Genomic DNA, 12,558 nt, shown 5'->3' with positions numbered 1-12,558 from the left:
TAAATTGCTTTATAGTGTAACCACAATCATAAATACAAATTCAAATAAGGCCACTGAAATCTTATGTCTATACAATCGGGGGTGGAAGGGAGTCATCTAGATTATGTTATATTGAATAGAGGTAGGATATTGAATAGTAGATATTGAATATCTACTTCGATTATCATTTCAATGTAAACACAAAAATTGTAAAAATTATCACAGAACTTTTCAATTGTCTTCATCCCTAACCTGAGCCCAGGGGCCACAGCAGCCCAATGAGAAAGAAAATGAAAATAATAAATAGATCTAATCCAATCATTTCAAACTGAATTCCACTATGACTCCAGGGCTGCCTTTAGTAATGGCAGAAATCCTGAGAGGGTGAGGCAGGACAAGGTGGAATCGAAATAAGCAGAACTCCAGGCCCCAACCTTTGCCTCAACTAGAGCACCACGGCTTTTACCTGGTTTATACACCGGAGTTCTCTAGAAGAATTTAAGGGCTGTGTTGTTCAAGCTTGAATAAATCCAACTTCCTGGTTAATAGAGGAAGAAACTAGTCCAGTAAGGAGCAGTGACTTGCCCACAACCACTCCGTGAGGCAGAGGCCACCTTCCCAAACCTGGGAACAGCCTATCTCACCTGAATCAGACGACTGATCAGGCTAACAGCTACTAACCTGGGGACAACCTGACCTCCTGGAATCCCTCAGCCTACTTTACCCCAGAGACAGCTTCCGTTTTGTTAATCATTTTAGGTGATTCTGTCGTCTTCACTGGTATTCTAACCAGAGGAGAAAAAGCCTTGACCACAACAGGTACCATAGCCTAAGGAGGAGCCGGTGAAAACCTATACAGGCCTCAGGAAATCACAGGCCATCCAGCCTGCTCAGCTAACCCAAGAAGGAATGGATTTCTTTGCTGCTCAGAATGGGCCTTGACAGTGGGACAAGGGTGAGTGTCACAGTTCCTGTATCATGTTATGATCCTCCTCAGATCATAACCAAAGGTGTACAACTTAGTGGTTTGACAATCATATACTTCACCAGAAGATGCCAGTTCGTAAAGGGGTTTTACACATACACTATCTCATTGGGGTGTTGCACGATGCTAAGTGGGGCAGTAATCAGTATTCCCTCAGGATACCTTAACAGACACTGCAGGCCCATCAGGAGCTCACTAGGATGTAAATTCCTTAAGGGCAGGAGATTTTATCAAGTTCGTTCACTATTATTTCTCTAGTGTGTACAGCACTAAACTTGGAATAAATATTTGCTTAATGAGTGAATAATAAACACCCTCTGTCAATCTTCCCAATCTCATCTCTCTTCAGTTCCCCCAATAACTACTCACTCTAGTCACACTGAACCAACAGCAGGTCCCCGAGTGAAAGAAACTCTTTCCCAGGCCTGCAGGTCTTGTACATGCTCATTCCGCAGACTGAACTGGAGTCTTTGACCTTTGCCTAGACCTTTACATTTCAATCTCAACCTTCAGGGCTGCTGTGTCCAAATATACAGGTTGTTCACAAGGCAAAAATGACTAGCCCAGGGGCCAACTGGAGGCACAAATATCTGCTTGGGACCTACTTGCCAGCTGTGCACCCTAATGTGGTGCTGTGTCTGCCCAGAAAAAGAGGTGCCTTTTTCAACTTTTCACAAAGATTCCAAAAGGGCGAACAGTGATCCTGTTAACATCCGTCATTCCAGGAGGCCTTTGCCCAGACCCCAGGGTAATTTAGAATCTACTCACAATTTCTGTCTATTTCCCCCTCAAGGCTGTATATTCTTCCACTGCAGGACCTGTCTACTTAGAAATTGTCTCATCCGTTAAGACTGTGAGCTACACCCACAGTACAGGTTCAAGAGTTATTTCCCCCCCCCCCCCCCCAGTGGTGAAAGGTAGTAGTTTATTATAGGATTGACCAATTTAGAGAACATATCAGCTCACTCCCTGAAAGACCCCCCCCCCCCAATGGCATGTAGGTTACAGATTATATATAGGGTAAAATCAAAATACACCATGGGTTCATGGTCCGGGGTCATATAGGAGGTGATTGTGTCACCGCACTGGTTTCGTGTAGGGGCAAGCCTTACCTTGCCACAGTCTGGGACCTCCAGGCTCTTGACTCACACAGGAAAGAAGTCAAGAACAAGTTCACGTGAGTTCAAAAACAAGTTTTACGGGTAGTAATGCAAACCCCCTGCAGAAGACAGGCAGAGAGATTCTAGTCTTCCAAATCTGCTCTTGGAAACAGATCTTAGCTCAAGAAAATAAGAGATTCTTCAAGAAAAGCAATCATTCTGAAGAGGAAATTTTTGTTTTGTTTCAGCTCCAGGCCCAGAAAAGCAGGGAAACCAGACTAAAGGCACCATGGCTGACATCAGGACCAGCTGCATTGACTAATGACCCCCTGCCCTGGTGCGGACAAATCAGTGGAGACCAGGACCCTAGAAGCATGCACCTGGAAAGCTGATGAATATTCTACTGAGATCCTCCCCTGGGACCTCCTCTAAAATCCCCACCCTTAAAAGCCCCTAGGCCTAACCTCTCTACCTCTCTCCCTGGAGCATGCCTGCACCTTTCCCCTCCCACTTTGACTCCCCCGAGGCCTGTTACCTTTACCTTTTTCTCTCCTAAGCACCAGGGCCATCCTTTTGCCTCTGTAATTTGTTTCCTGCGACCATTTCTTCTATAGCTCACTTCTTTTACCTCTTCTACCTTTGTGACTTTCTAAATAAACTTCTCTTGTAGTTTGGAAAAAAAGAAAGTTTTATTTAGGTAGAGAAAGAGGCCCGGATGCAGTTGCTGGAGACGGGATCAGGGGTATGCCTGTTGCTGCCCTGGCTGCTAGTCTCACAGGTGTGGCTCCACCACACTATCACTCTATGACCTTTGGCAAATCACTGAACATCTCTGAGCATCAGTCTCCACGTCTGAATAAAAGGGATAAAACTTTCCACATTGAAAGGGCTTTGTTGGTTGCCCCCTTCTTTCCATATCTACTTATTAGTATAGCTGGGTAGGAAAGAGCAAGGCTCCAGGCTCCCACTCGCTGTGTCATCTTGGGTAAGTTACTTCTCTTAGTCTCAATTTCCTCCTTTGTGAAATACTGCCTACCTCATGGAGTTGTCACAAGGACTAAAAGAAACAAAAGTATATAAAGTACTTGTGCTGAAACCGGTTTGGCTCAGTGGATAGAGCGTCAGCCTGCGGACTCAAGGGTCCCAGGTTCGATTCCAGTCAAGGGCATGTACCTTGGTTGCGGGCACATCCCCAGTAGGGGATGTGCAAGAGACAGCTGATCGATGTTTCTCTCTCATCGATGTTTCTAACTCTCTATCCCTCTCTCTTCCTCTCGGAAAAAAATCAATAAAATATATTTAAAAAAATAAATAAATAAATAAAATAAAGTACTTGTTTAGTAAGTGCTAAACAAGTGTGAAGTCCTCTTACATTACATCTGACTACAAGTTATTAAGAAGACAGCCCAGCGGGTATTGCTCAAGAGTTGAGGTCATAGATTGATTCCCAGTCAGGGCACCTGCCCAGGTTGTGGGCTCAACCCCCAATCGGGAGCATGCAGGAGGTAGCCAATCGATGTTGCTCTCTTATCAATGTTTAAACCTCTCTATCCCTCTGCCCTTCTCTCTCTCTCAAAAAAAAAAAAAAAAAAAATCGATTATAAAAACCCTATTTAAAAAAAGGAAGCAGACAGACCACAGATTACAGGGTAGAACACCTGGATTCCAGGCCCAGATCTGTCACTCTCTTGTTTTGTGATCTGAAATACCCTCTCTGGGCCTCCATTTGCTTCCTCAGTAAAAGGAAGGGGTGGAGGCTCCCTAAGGGTCTTGAGGTTCTTACACTCTGTGGTTACCAGAATCTCTGCCCCTGTGAACCTCCTGCTCCCTGGGCATGAACCGTCCATTTCTGCCTGTGGGACTTTCTGCTCATCCCGTGTGATGGGTTAAATTTAATTTCCTCTGGGGATACACCTTCCTGAATAGCACAGAACAAGCAAACAAAAACAAACATGGACATTTTCCCTGGCCTTTAGGATACAGCACTGACTGCTTTACTATCGTTAGTTTCTCTTGTTCTCTCCTCACCCAGCAAACCAGGTGCCCTGGAGGGCATGGGGAGATGTACATCACAGGGTTGTGAGGATTCAATGCAGAAACCGCCAAGTGCTGGAACAGGAGAATCAGAAGCAGTCACTGGAATGGGCTGGAAGTTGCCTTTCAGGAAACATTTCCAGGGTGTGGCACAAAGGAAGCAAGAAATAAAGTGTCGGTGGGACGAACGCTGTGCATATAGAGATGCTTGGAATTCGAAATCCTGCAGCCGCCAGGCCTCCCCGCGACTAAACTACCGCCAAAAGGGTTAATGTTCAGCAACCCTTCTAGCATGAGTGGGGGGGATGGGGGGATAATGGGGGAATAAGGACACATATGTAACACCTTAATCAATAAAGAAATAAAAACAAAACAAAACAAAAAAACAAAACAAAACAAAAAAACAACCCTTCTAACCCCTAACTTTTAATAAAAGGAATGGCTGGAAGCCCTGGGTTGCTCCTTCTGGGCCCGAGCCTGCCCCGCCCTTCCATCCGATTTGGTCTCTGGTTGGGGCGGGCGGGCGGGGGGAGGGGGGGACGGGGGGAGACTGACAAAATCCTCTTGCTGTGACCTCACCGCCCTCTCCCAGACAAACCAAAGCGTGCAGCGCTCGCACACCAAAACGTCCCGGCTAGGAATGAACACAGGGGATTAGGTGCCAGGCGTCCCGTGGAGTTCGGAATCTCCCCGCCCCCCAGCAACCCAGTCCCGGGACCCCCATCTCACAGCCGCCTCACACTCAGGAGGGCACTAAGGAGTCAGCAGGAGTCCTAGCCCCTGAGCAAGGACCTAGCCTCTCCTCTCAGTCCTCCTCCCCTGGTCCGTGATAGGCCCCGCCCACAAGCGCGGGACTTCCAATCAGCGCTTCCTTCTCTCCTGCAACCGGATTGGACATCCGGGCAGCAGAGGCGGGAGGAAAGCCCGGGACCAAAACAAATGGAACCTCCACTTCCCAGGAAACCAACCAAGCGGCCACGCGGGCCCCAAAAGTACCACTGAAAGAAACCGCAACTAACTTCCTCTAAAAGTGAGACGGTAGTCCACCCGTGGAAACGACGGCAGAGGCTATTAAGACAGAGGAGAGCCGAAGAGCCAGAAAGTGCTCTTGGAGGAAATATATATATAATATATTATAATTATCAATACTACACAATTGATCAAACCCATCACCCAACGCACGCTATCCCTTCTCTACTTCCGCAGCTTCAAGTCCAGGCTCCATTATATTTATACTAGGTCTCAACTCCCTAGCCAGTGTCGCCTATCCGTGTTCACACCTGTCAAACCCCAAGCTGGTTAAATCCAGCTCTGCTGTCCGCCCTCACCTGCGCCCACCCGGAGCAGCACACTGCCTTGCTGACTGGTCTCAATAAATTCCTGACACCAAGCCCAGAACCTACTAAATTTCTCGAGTAGACTCTCTCCCACTCTTCTAAACATCTATTTTACATCCTCTTCTCTCTTGTCAGCCTCAACACCTCCCCCACCCCCCACCCCCACCCCATCCTCACTCACAGCTGCGAATCTTAGCTTTGGTTTTATTGAGGAAATAGAAGCAATCAGACCAGAACTTTTTGTGCCCTCGACCTCCACACCTACATCCGTGCCTACCCTGGGCCCATCCTCTCTGCCCTCCCTCCTGGGGGTTGCAGAGTGCTCTGTGCCTTCTTAGGTCTCAGCTCTGCTAGTACTCCATGCCCATGCCCTCCACCGCACCAGCACCCAGCAACCCTCACTCCTCGCCTGCACCCATCACCTTTCCCCTCTTGACTAAATCATTGTCCTCAGCACACAAGTATCTGTAATTTCTCTCATTTTTAAGCAGCATCAAACTAAAACCAAACCAAAAACAAAAATCTGTTAGTTCCATATCTTCCTCCAACTCATTTCTCAGCATCTCTTTACAGCACAAGCCAGTGGTTTTCAAATTTGTTTGGTTAACCTACCCCCAAAAGAATTTTGAAAAATATGTTCTCTAACACACATGTTTAAGCCGATATCTAAACTTGCTCATTAAATAATTGCAAGGAAGGTAATTTATGGCAATTTCTAAGTATTACTACATTTAAAAAATAAAGTTACTAAGTCACTCCTTTAAATGTATCTAGTTGAATTTAAGTATCATAGCATTCTTAAATACTTAAAAATATATGAAAGAGCTCTTAACAATCAGAAATTTTATATAGTTACTTTTATCCTCATATCTTCATTCCATTTACCTCCCCTCCAGAATCTTAACCTAATGCAGATTATATGATTTAAATTCTTTTATTGAGCCCTAGCTGGTTTGGCTCAGTGGATAAAGCATAGGCCTGCAGACTGATTCCCATCAGTTCAGGAGGCAGCCAATCAATGATTCTCTCTCATCATTGATGTTTCTATCTCTCTCCCTCTCCCTTCCTCTCTGAAATAAACAGAAATGTAAAATGTTGTTTCCTGCAACCATATAGTTCTAAGTATTATAAAATTCCATCTGAGCTGACTTATTATAATTATCAATACTACACAATTGATCAAAATAAATATATTATAAATTTAAAAAATAAGTCTTAAACTTATAAAGTACAATTTTGTAGGAAATTCATTTCATAATGAGATATATGAAGATTTTTAAATCAGTTCATGCATCTATTGGCATATAATATTTATTGCTAGAATGACACAGGGATAAACATCAAATTTATTCCCTTTTTTCATATTTAACAGATGCCAACACTGAGAGACCTTACTCTCAAAAATAAGTATGTAAGGAAAGAGTTTTGTTATAGGAAAAACTCATTCTTTGAACCCCATCTAAGCTGAATTCCAAAAACCACATAGTGAACTAACATCAAAAATTATTTTGAAGAGCATAGCATCTTATAGCTAATAAAGCAGGAGCTCGGTATAGGGCATGCTAATTGTGAGGTGCCTCTCAGACATTCAAGCAGAGATACAAGGGACTGCTTCTTCTCTCTCCTATGGCAGGTGGTGCCCGGCAGGAGCAGGATGTGAGAGGTGGCTGCAGAGGCTGCCCCTGACCCTGACTGCCAGTGGAACAGGAAGAGTGACACACTGGAGTCAAAAGACTTGAGTTCTAGTCACAGGACAACCCTGCTGGCAGTGTGACCTTGAAGCTCTCTGATTCTCTTCTGCCTTCATGCAAGCCTACAGAATCTGAAGGCAGGAGGACCTCTGACTGGCAACCCAAATTTCTTGAGTTCTTTAACTTCTAAGGATAACAAAATAACACAGATCCAGGTGCGGCTGAATCACCAGGCATGCACTCTGGTTTTTATTATAATACACTAGTAGCCCTGTGCATGAATCCATGAACCAGTAGCTCACTGCCCCCCTCCTGTAGCTCCCCCCGCCCCCTTCCTGCTGCCCTCCCCCTCATAGCTTGCTGCCCTGCCTCCTCCTGTAGCTCTCCGCTGCCTGCTTGTAGCTCACTTCCCCACCCTCCTGCTGATCCATGATCCAGTCATTACGCAGTCTGTCATTACGTTTCATGGTGTAATAACCATTTGCATATTACATCTTTATTATATAAGATTTATGTAGTAAAATACTATACTTATGTGGTAAAATACTACATAAGATGGTAACATAAGAATACCATCTTAACCATTTTTTAATGTACAGTTCAGTACATAAGTATATTCACATTGTTATACAACCAAGTGTCAGAACTTTGTCATCTTACAAAACTGAAATCTATACCCATTAATAATAACTTTCCATTCCCTCTTCCCCTCAGCCCTCAACCCCTGGCAACCACCATTCCACTTTCTGTTGCTATTACTTTGACTACTCTAGATACCTCATACAAGTGAAATTATACAGCATTTGTCTTTTTGTGACTAGCTTATTTAATTTAGCATAATGAAATAAGGTTCATCCATGTTGTAGCATGTGTCAGAATTCCTTTCATTTTAAGGCTGAGTGATATTCCATTGTAAGTATATACCAACTCTATATTTTATTCCACTCAGATGAGGTTTTTGTTATTCAAAAACTGTTGATTGAGCACTTACTATGGTTGTGTATATACACTTATGTATGATGTACAATGTGTGCCAAACCGGTATAAAGTTTAGAGTCTAGTATAGATTTAAAGTGGACTCATTCTCTTTCCCCACCTTTTCATCTATCAACCAAGCGTCTAGGTCATAATATCAAATTAGCACCACAATCTCAATATTCCAATTTGGAACCTGAGACTACCTAGTTTCATTCTCCACAAAGACAGTACATCTCCAGATTCTTCTTCACACCCATCCAAACCTCTGCCCCACCTGTATTCACTCCCCTTTAATAGTTGCATGGGTATCTGTATCTCTCAGGAGATTGTACACCTATTGGCAAATAAGAAGAAAATAAGATTTAATTCTGTATCCCTGGCATTTTGACAAGCTATTGGGCTCATAGAAATCTTCAATAATTGTTTTCTAATATTTATTCCTAAATCTGGAAAATCCTTTCTCTATTTACTCAAAATTATTCAAAGTAATTTAAAAATTATTGCCTGCCTACTTGTGCCAGGCTCTGATCTGGGACTATTACAAAGAACAAGACAAGATTGACCCATACTCACATGACAAATTCTGGTCGGGAGGTAGGAGAATCAACAATGAGTAAAACACCAGACAGTGAGTAGATAAGGGAGCAAGAGTAGCAAGGGCCTGGCTTTATGCTGATTTCTCCTGAAGGGTCAGGGAAGTCCTCTCTGCAGAAGTGTTAGTTGAGCAGGGATCTGAAAGACAAGGAGCCAAGTCGGGGAAGGTTATAGGGAAGGACATTTGAGGAAGTAGGAACAGGGGAGTGCAGAGGTCCTGAAGTAGGAAAGTTATATTGATGCAAGTTAAAATCATACTATGCCTACTTTTAGAAATAAGACAACCAAATCTAAGAGAGAGGCAGTGATTAGCCCACCTCTCACAGAAGTGGTAGCTAGATTAGTTGCATACAGTCAGAAAGTAATAATACTTGAGGGATTTGCAAACATTTGTCAAAGCAGTTCAATCCTCTAAGCTAGAGAAAAAGACTAGCCTGGCTGAACTTGATCCATTACACTCCCCCACTGGCCATCTATCTCATCCACTGCTCATGGCTTTCTTCACCTTCTCCATGTCCAGGTGGTTGACTCCTAAAAGTATATCTTCAGCCCAGATGTCTTTTCTGAGATTAGAGATTCTAGCCTGCAAGAAAATACAAGCGCTACTTTATTTTGTACATTACTGTGTGTTCAAAACCAAAGTATTGGCGCACATAGTAGATAATAAATATTTGTTGAATGAATGAACTACTGGTCTATTTATCCAAGTACTTATCCAATTGGATGTGTTTATCTCAACATCCCACAAGCACCTGAAGTTCAAGATATCCAAATCAGAACTCCTGGTCTCCACATCTCTCTCCTAACTGTCCTTTCCCTGTTTTCTCTCTCTGAGATCAGTATACACTCCACCTAATTGCCCACAACCTGGGCATCACATCTGATTTCTTTCCTCTATTTTTATCTATATCTAATAGACCATAAACTCTTCCCAATTCTAACTCTTTATATTTCTAGAATCATCTCTGCATCTACATTCTTCTGGGTATGCCTTGTCTACAAACCTTATCATTTCTCTCCTGGATTATTATAATAATCAAATAATTGTCTCATTTCTTTCTGTATGCCTTAGTTAACCTCTATTCTGTACAATGTCTGTAAGAGTGATAATTTTAAAACAGTTTTTAAATAATAAAATCTACATATTCATTTTAAAGATACGGAAAGTGCAAAGAAACTTAAAAAAGAGACAGAAATCACTGGTAATCCCACTATGCAGAGATAACTATAGTGTTTTGTTTCGTTTTGTTTTATTCTGGGTACAATTCATTTCAATAGTTTTGTTGCACTTTATTTATTTATTTACAGCCCAAATCAGAATCATTGTATTTTAGGTTTGGACTTAAAAAATGCAAATCTTATCACATTAGTCTCAGTTCATTAATACACGAGAGCTTTGGATATGGTCATGTTCTTTGCCTAGAACACCCTTTTTTCCATCTAGCCAACTCCTGGCTGTTGCTTCAAAATATAGCATTAAATGTCATCTATATAAGATTAAATAAAATATCTTCCATTTAAATGCTTGCAGTGAGTCAGACTCTATGCTAAAAACTCATTTCATTTAATTATCGCAACCATTTTGCATAGATATGCTATCTCCAATGTCTAACTTAAGAAATAGAGGCTCAATTAGTGAGTGGCTAATGTAGGAGAGTAGCAGAGTGGAGATTTAAACCCAGTCTGTCTGATTATAAGCCCATGTTCTTTATCAGTGTGTCTTTAACTTTCTTTCCCTCCGATCTCCCTGTCATTTAGATTCCTCCGGGTTTCCGTAGTATGCAGGGCTCACCTTTGTCTTTCTGCGTGTCCAAATATCAATCCCCCTTGTTGGACTGTAAATTCTTTGAGGGCAGGAACTATGTCTGATTCACAGTGTCAGAGCTCAGGGAATATTCATTGAATAGATGAGGAATGGATATACAAACAATGGTTGTAGTATTATAACTCTGACCTCGGTTTTCCTTAATTTCCTTTGCTTTCACCCATGATGACTTTATGAGCTTGTTGCCTGGGGGGGCTCACCACTCATTTCCTCTGTCTTGATTCATGCTGGGGTCCTCCAACTGAGCCATGGTGACATCATGGTTGGAGAACTCCTCTGCCAGTAAAGGTGGACCCCAGACAGCAGCCCCTGAATCAAGCAGAGGATAAAGATGTCAAGAGGGAAAACCAGTAAAAAGTTTCTGTTTGCCCACAAGTGCCAGAGTAATGAGGGGAAAGGAAACAGAGAAATAGAAGGCAGAAGCTTAATGGGATGGAAAGAAGACCCTGTATGAAGCAGGAACTGGTTTCAACAGATTAAAATGAAAAAAGTAAAAACTTGGCATATAAGCTTCAATTTAAATTAGAGAGATCGGGTCCACAGGAACCATTGTTGTCCATCAAAGCTGCCCCGTCAATGTCAAAACTTCCTCACAACACCTTGAACCCAAGAGCAGTGTGCTGTTAACTTAGGTACAATGGATTCCACACCCCATGATAGGCACCTTCCAGAGGGAGAGTTTCTGAGAGCTGCATGGACCACATATTCCACAATTTGGTAACCAAAGTGGCAATTATCCTTTACTTCTCCTCTCCACTGTCACCGCAAACATCATAGCATCTCCACAAATGCTACCTAAGGGTTTGTGTCACCCACTCAGAAGAAGCAGTGCAAATATGCACTTAACATGCCTATTACATGAACACACACACACACACACACACACACACACACACAAACTTGTATGCATATCCAGAGATACACAATTGTGTATTTGCAAATACATATATATATATATACTTGTACATACACACACACACACACTTCTACATATGTAAACAAAAGAATGGACTGTCTAGGCATCTATTCAATAAAAAAATAGCGAGTACTGCCCTAGCTGGTTTGGCTCAGTGGATAGAGTGTCAGCCTGTGGACTGAAGGGTCCCAGGTTCGATTCCAGTCAAGGGCACATGCCCAGGTTGTGGGCTCGATCCCTAGTGTGGGGCGTGCAGGATGCAGCCGATCAATGATTCTCTCTCATCATTGATGTTTCTGTCTCTCTCTCCCTCTCCCTTCCTCTATGAAATAAATAAAAATATTTATTTTTTAAAAAAGAATCAATGTTGTTTCGTGTACTCACAACTATAAACCTACTTTTGCCTCACCCTGTGTGTTTATTTTCATTTGTATATCCCTGATTTTTTAAAAAATGGGTTGTTTCTCTTTTTCTTATTCATTATTATTAACAACCTGTTTGGTATTAAAAAAAAATTACCAAAGCCTCCAGATACTCCACATTCATCCCTGAAATCTGAGGGGGGGCCATTCATTCCACATCTTCCTTTAGAAAGAGTGGAGAATCAAACATGATTGGTGTACAGAAGTGTTTTTCAAAATGGAAAATGGAAAGGGCTATTAAAGGCTAATTGTCAACATGAGGATTCATGTACAACTGGCTTTTTTTTTTTTTCCAGAGTTGTATGTTCTAGAAGGTTACACAAAGAATATCAAAGTCTTTTGGACTCATTCTATTTTCATTCCCACAGCAGTTCATCTAGCCCCTCCTCCCCTTATTACACTGCCATAATTATTTACTTACTCATGTTTCTCTCCTTCAGCAGGGCTCTTTCCATTCATTCTGTTGGTTTAGAGGCATAGTGTAAACAGACTTTGGGCTCTAGGTAGAACTCAGGGAAACCACCCTCAGATAGGACAGGTTGTCTTGCCGAAGTCTCTCATAGCTTCCTGTACTATCCGTACTAATAATAGACTAGGGCCATCACGACCAGAGGACGACTGGTCCAGGTGGGACCTCCATGCAGGTGCACTGGGCCCACCGCTAGGCGCGGGAAAGCAGAGTCTGGGCGGGAGCAGC

This window comes from Cnephaeus nilssonii (genome assembly GCF_951640355.1).
Source record: "Cnephaeus nilssonii genome assembly, chromosome: 7".
Taxonomy (NCBI): Eukaryota; Metazoa; Chordata; class Mammalia; order Chiroptera; family Vespertilionidae; genus Cnephaeus; species Cnephaeus nilssonii.
Note: the sequence above shows the minus strand (reverse complement) of the source record.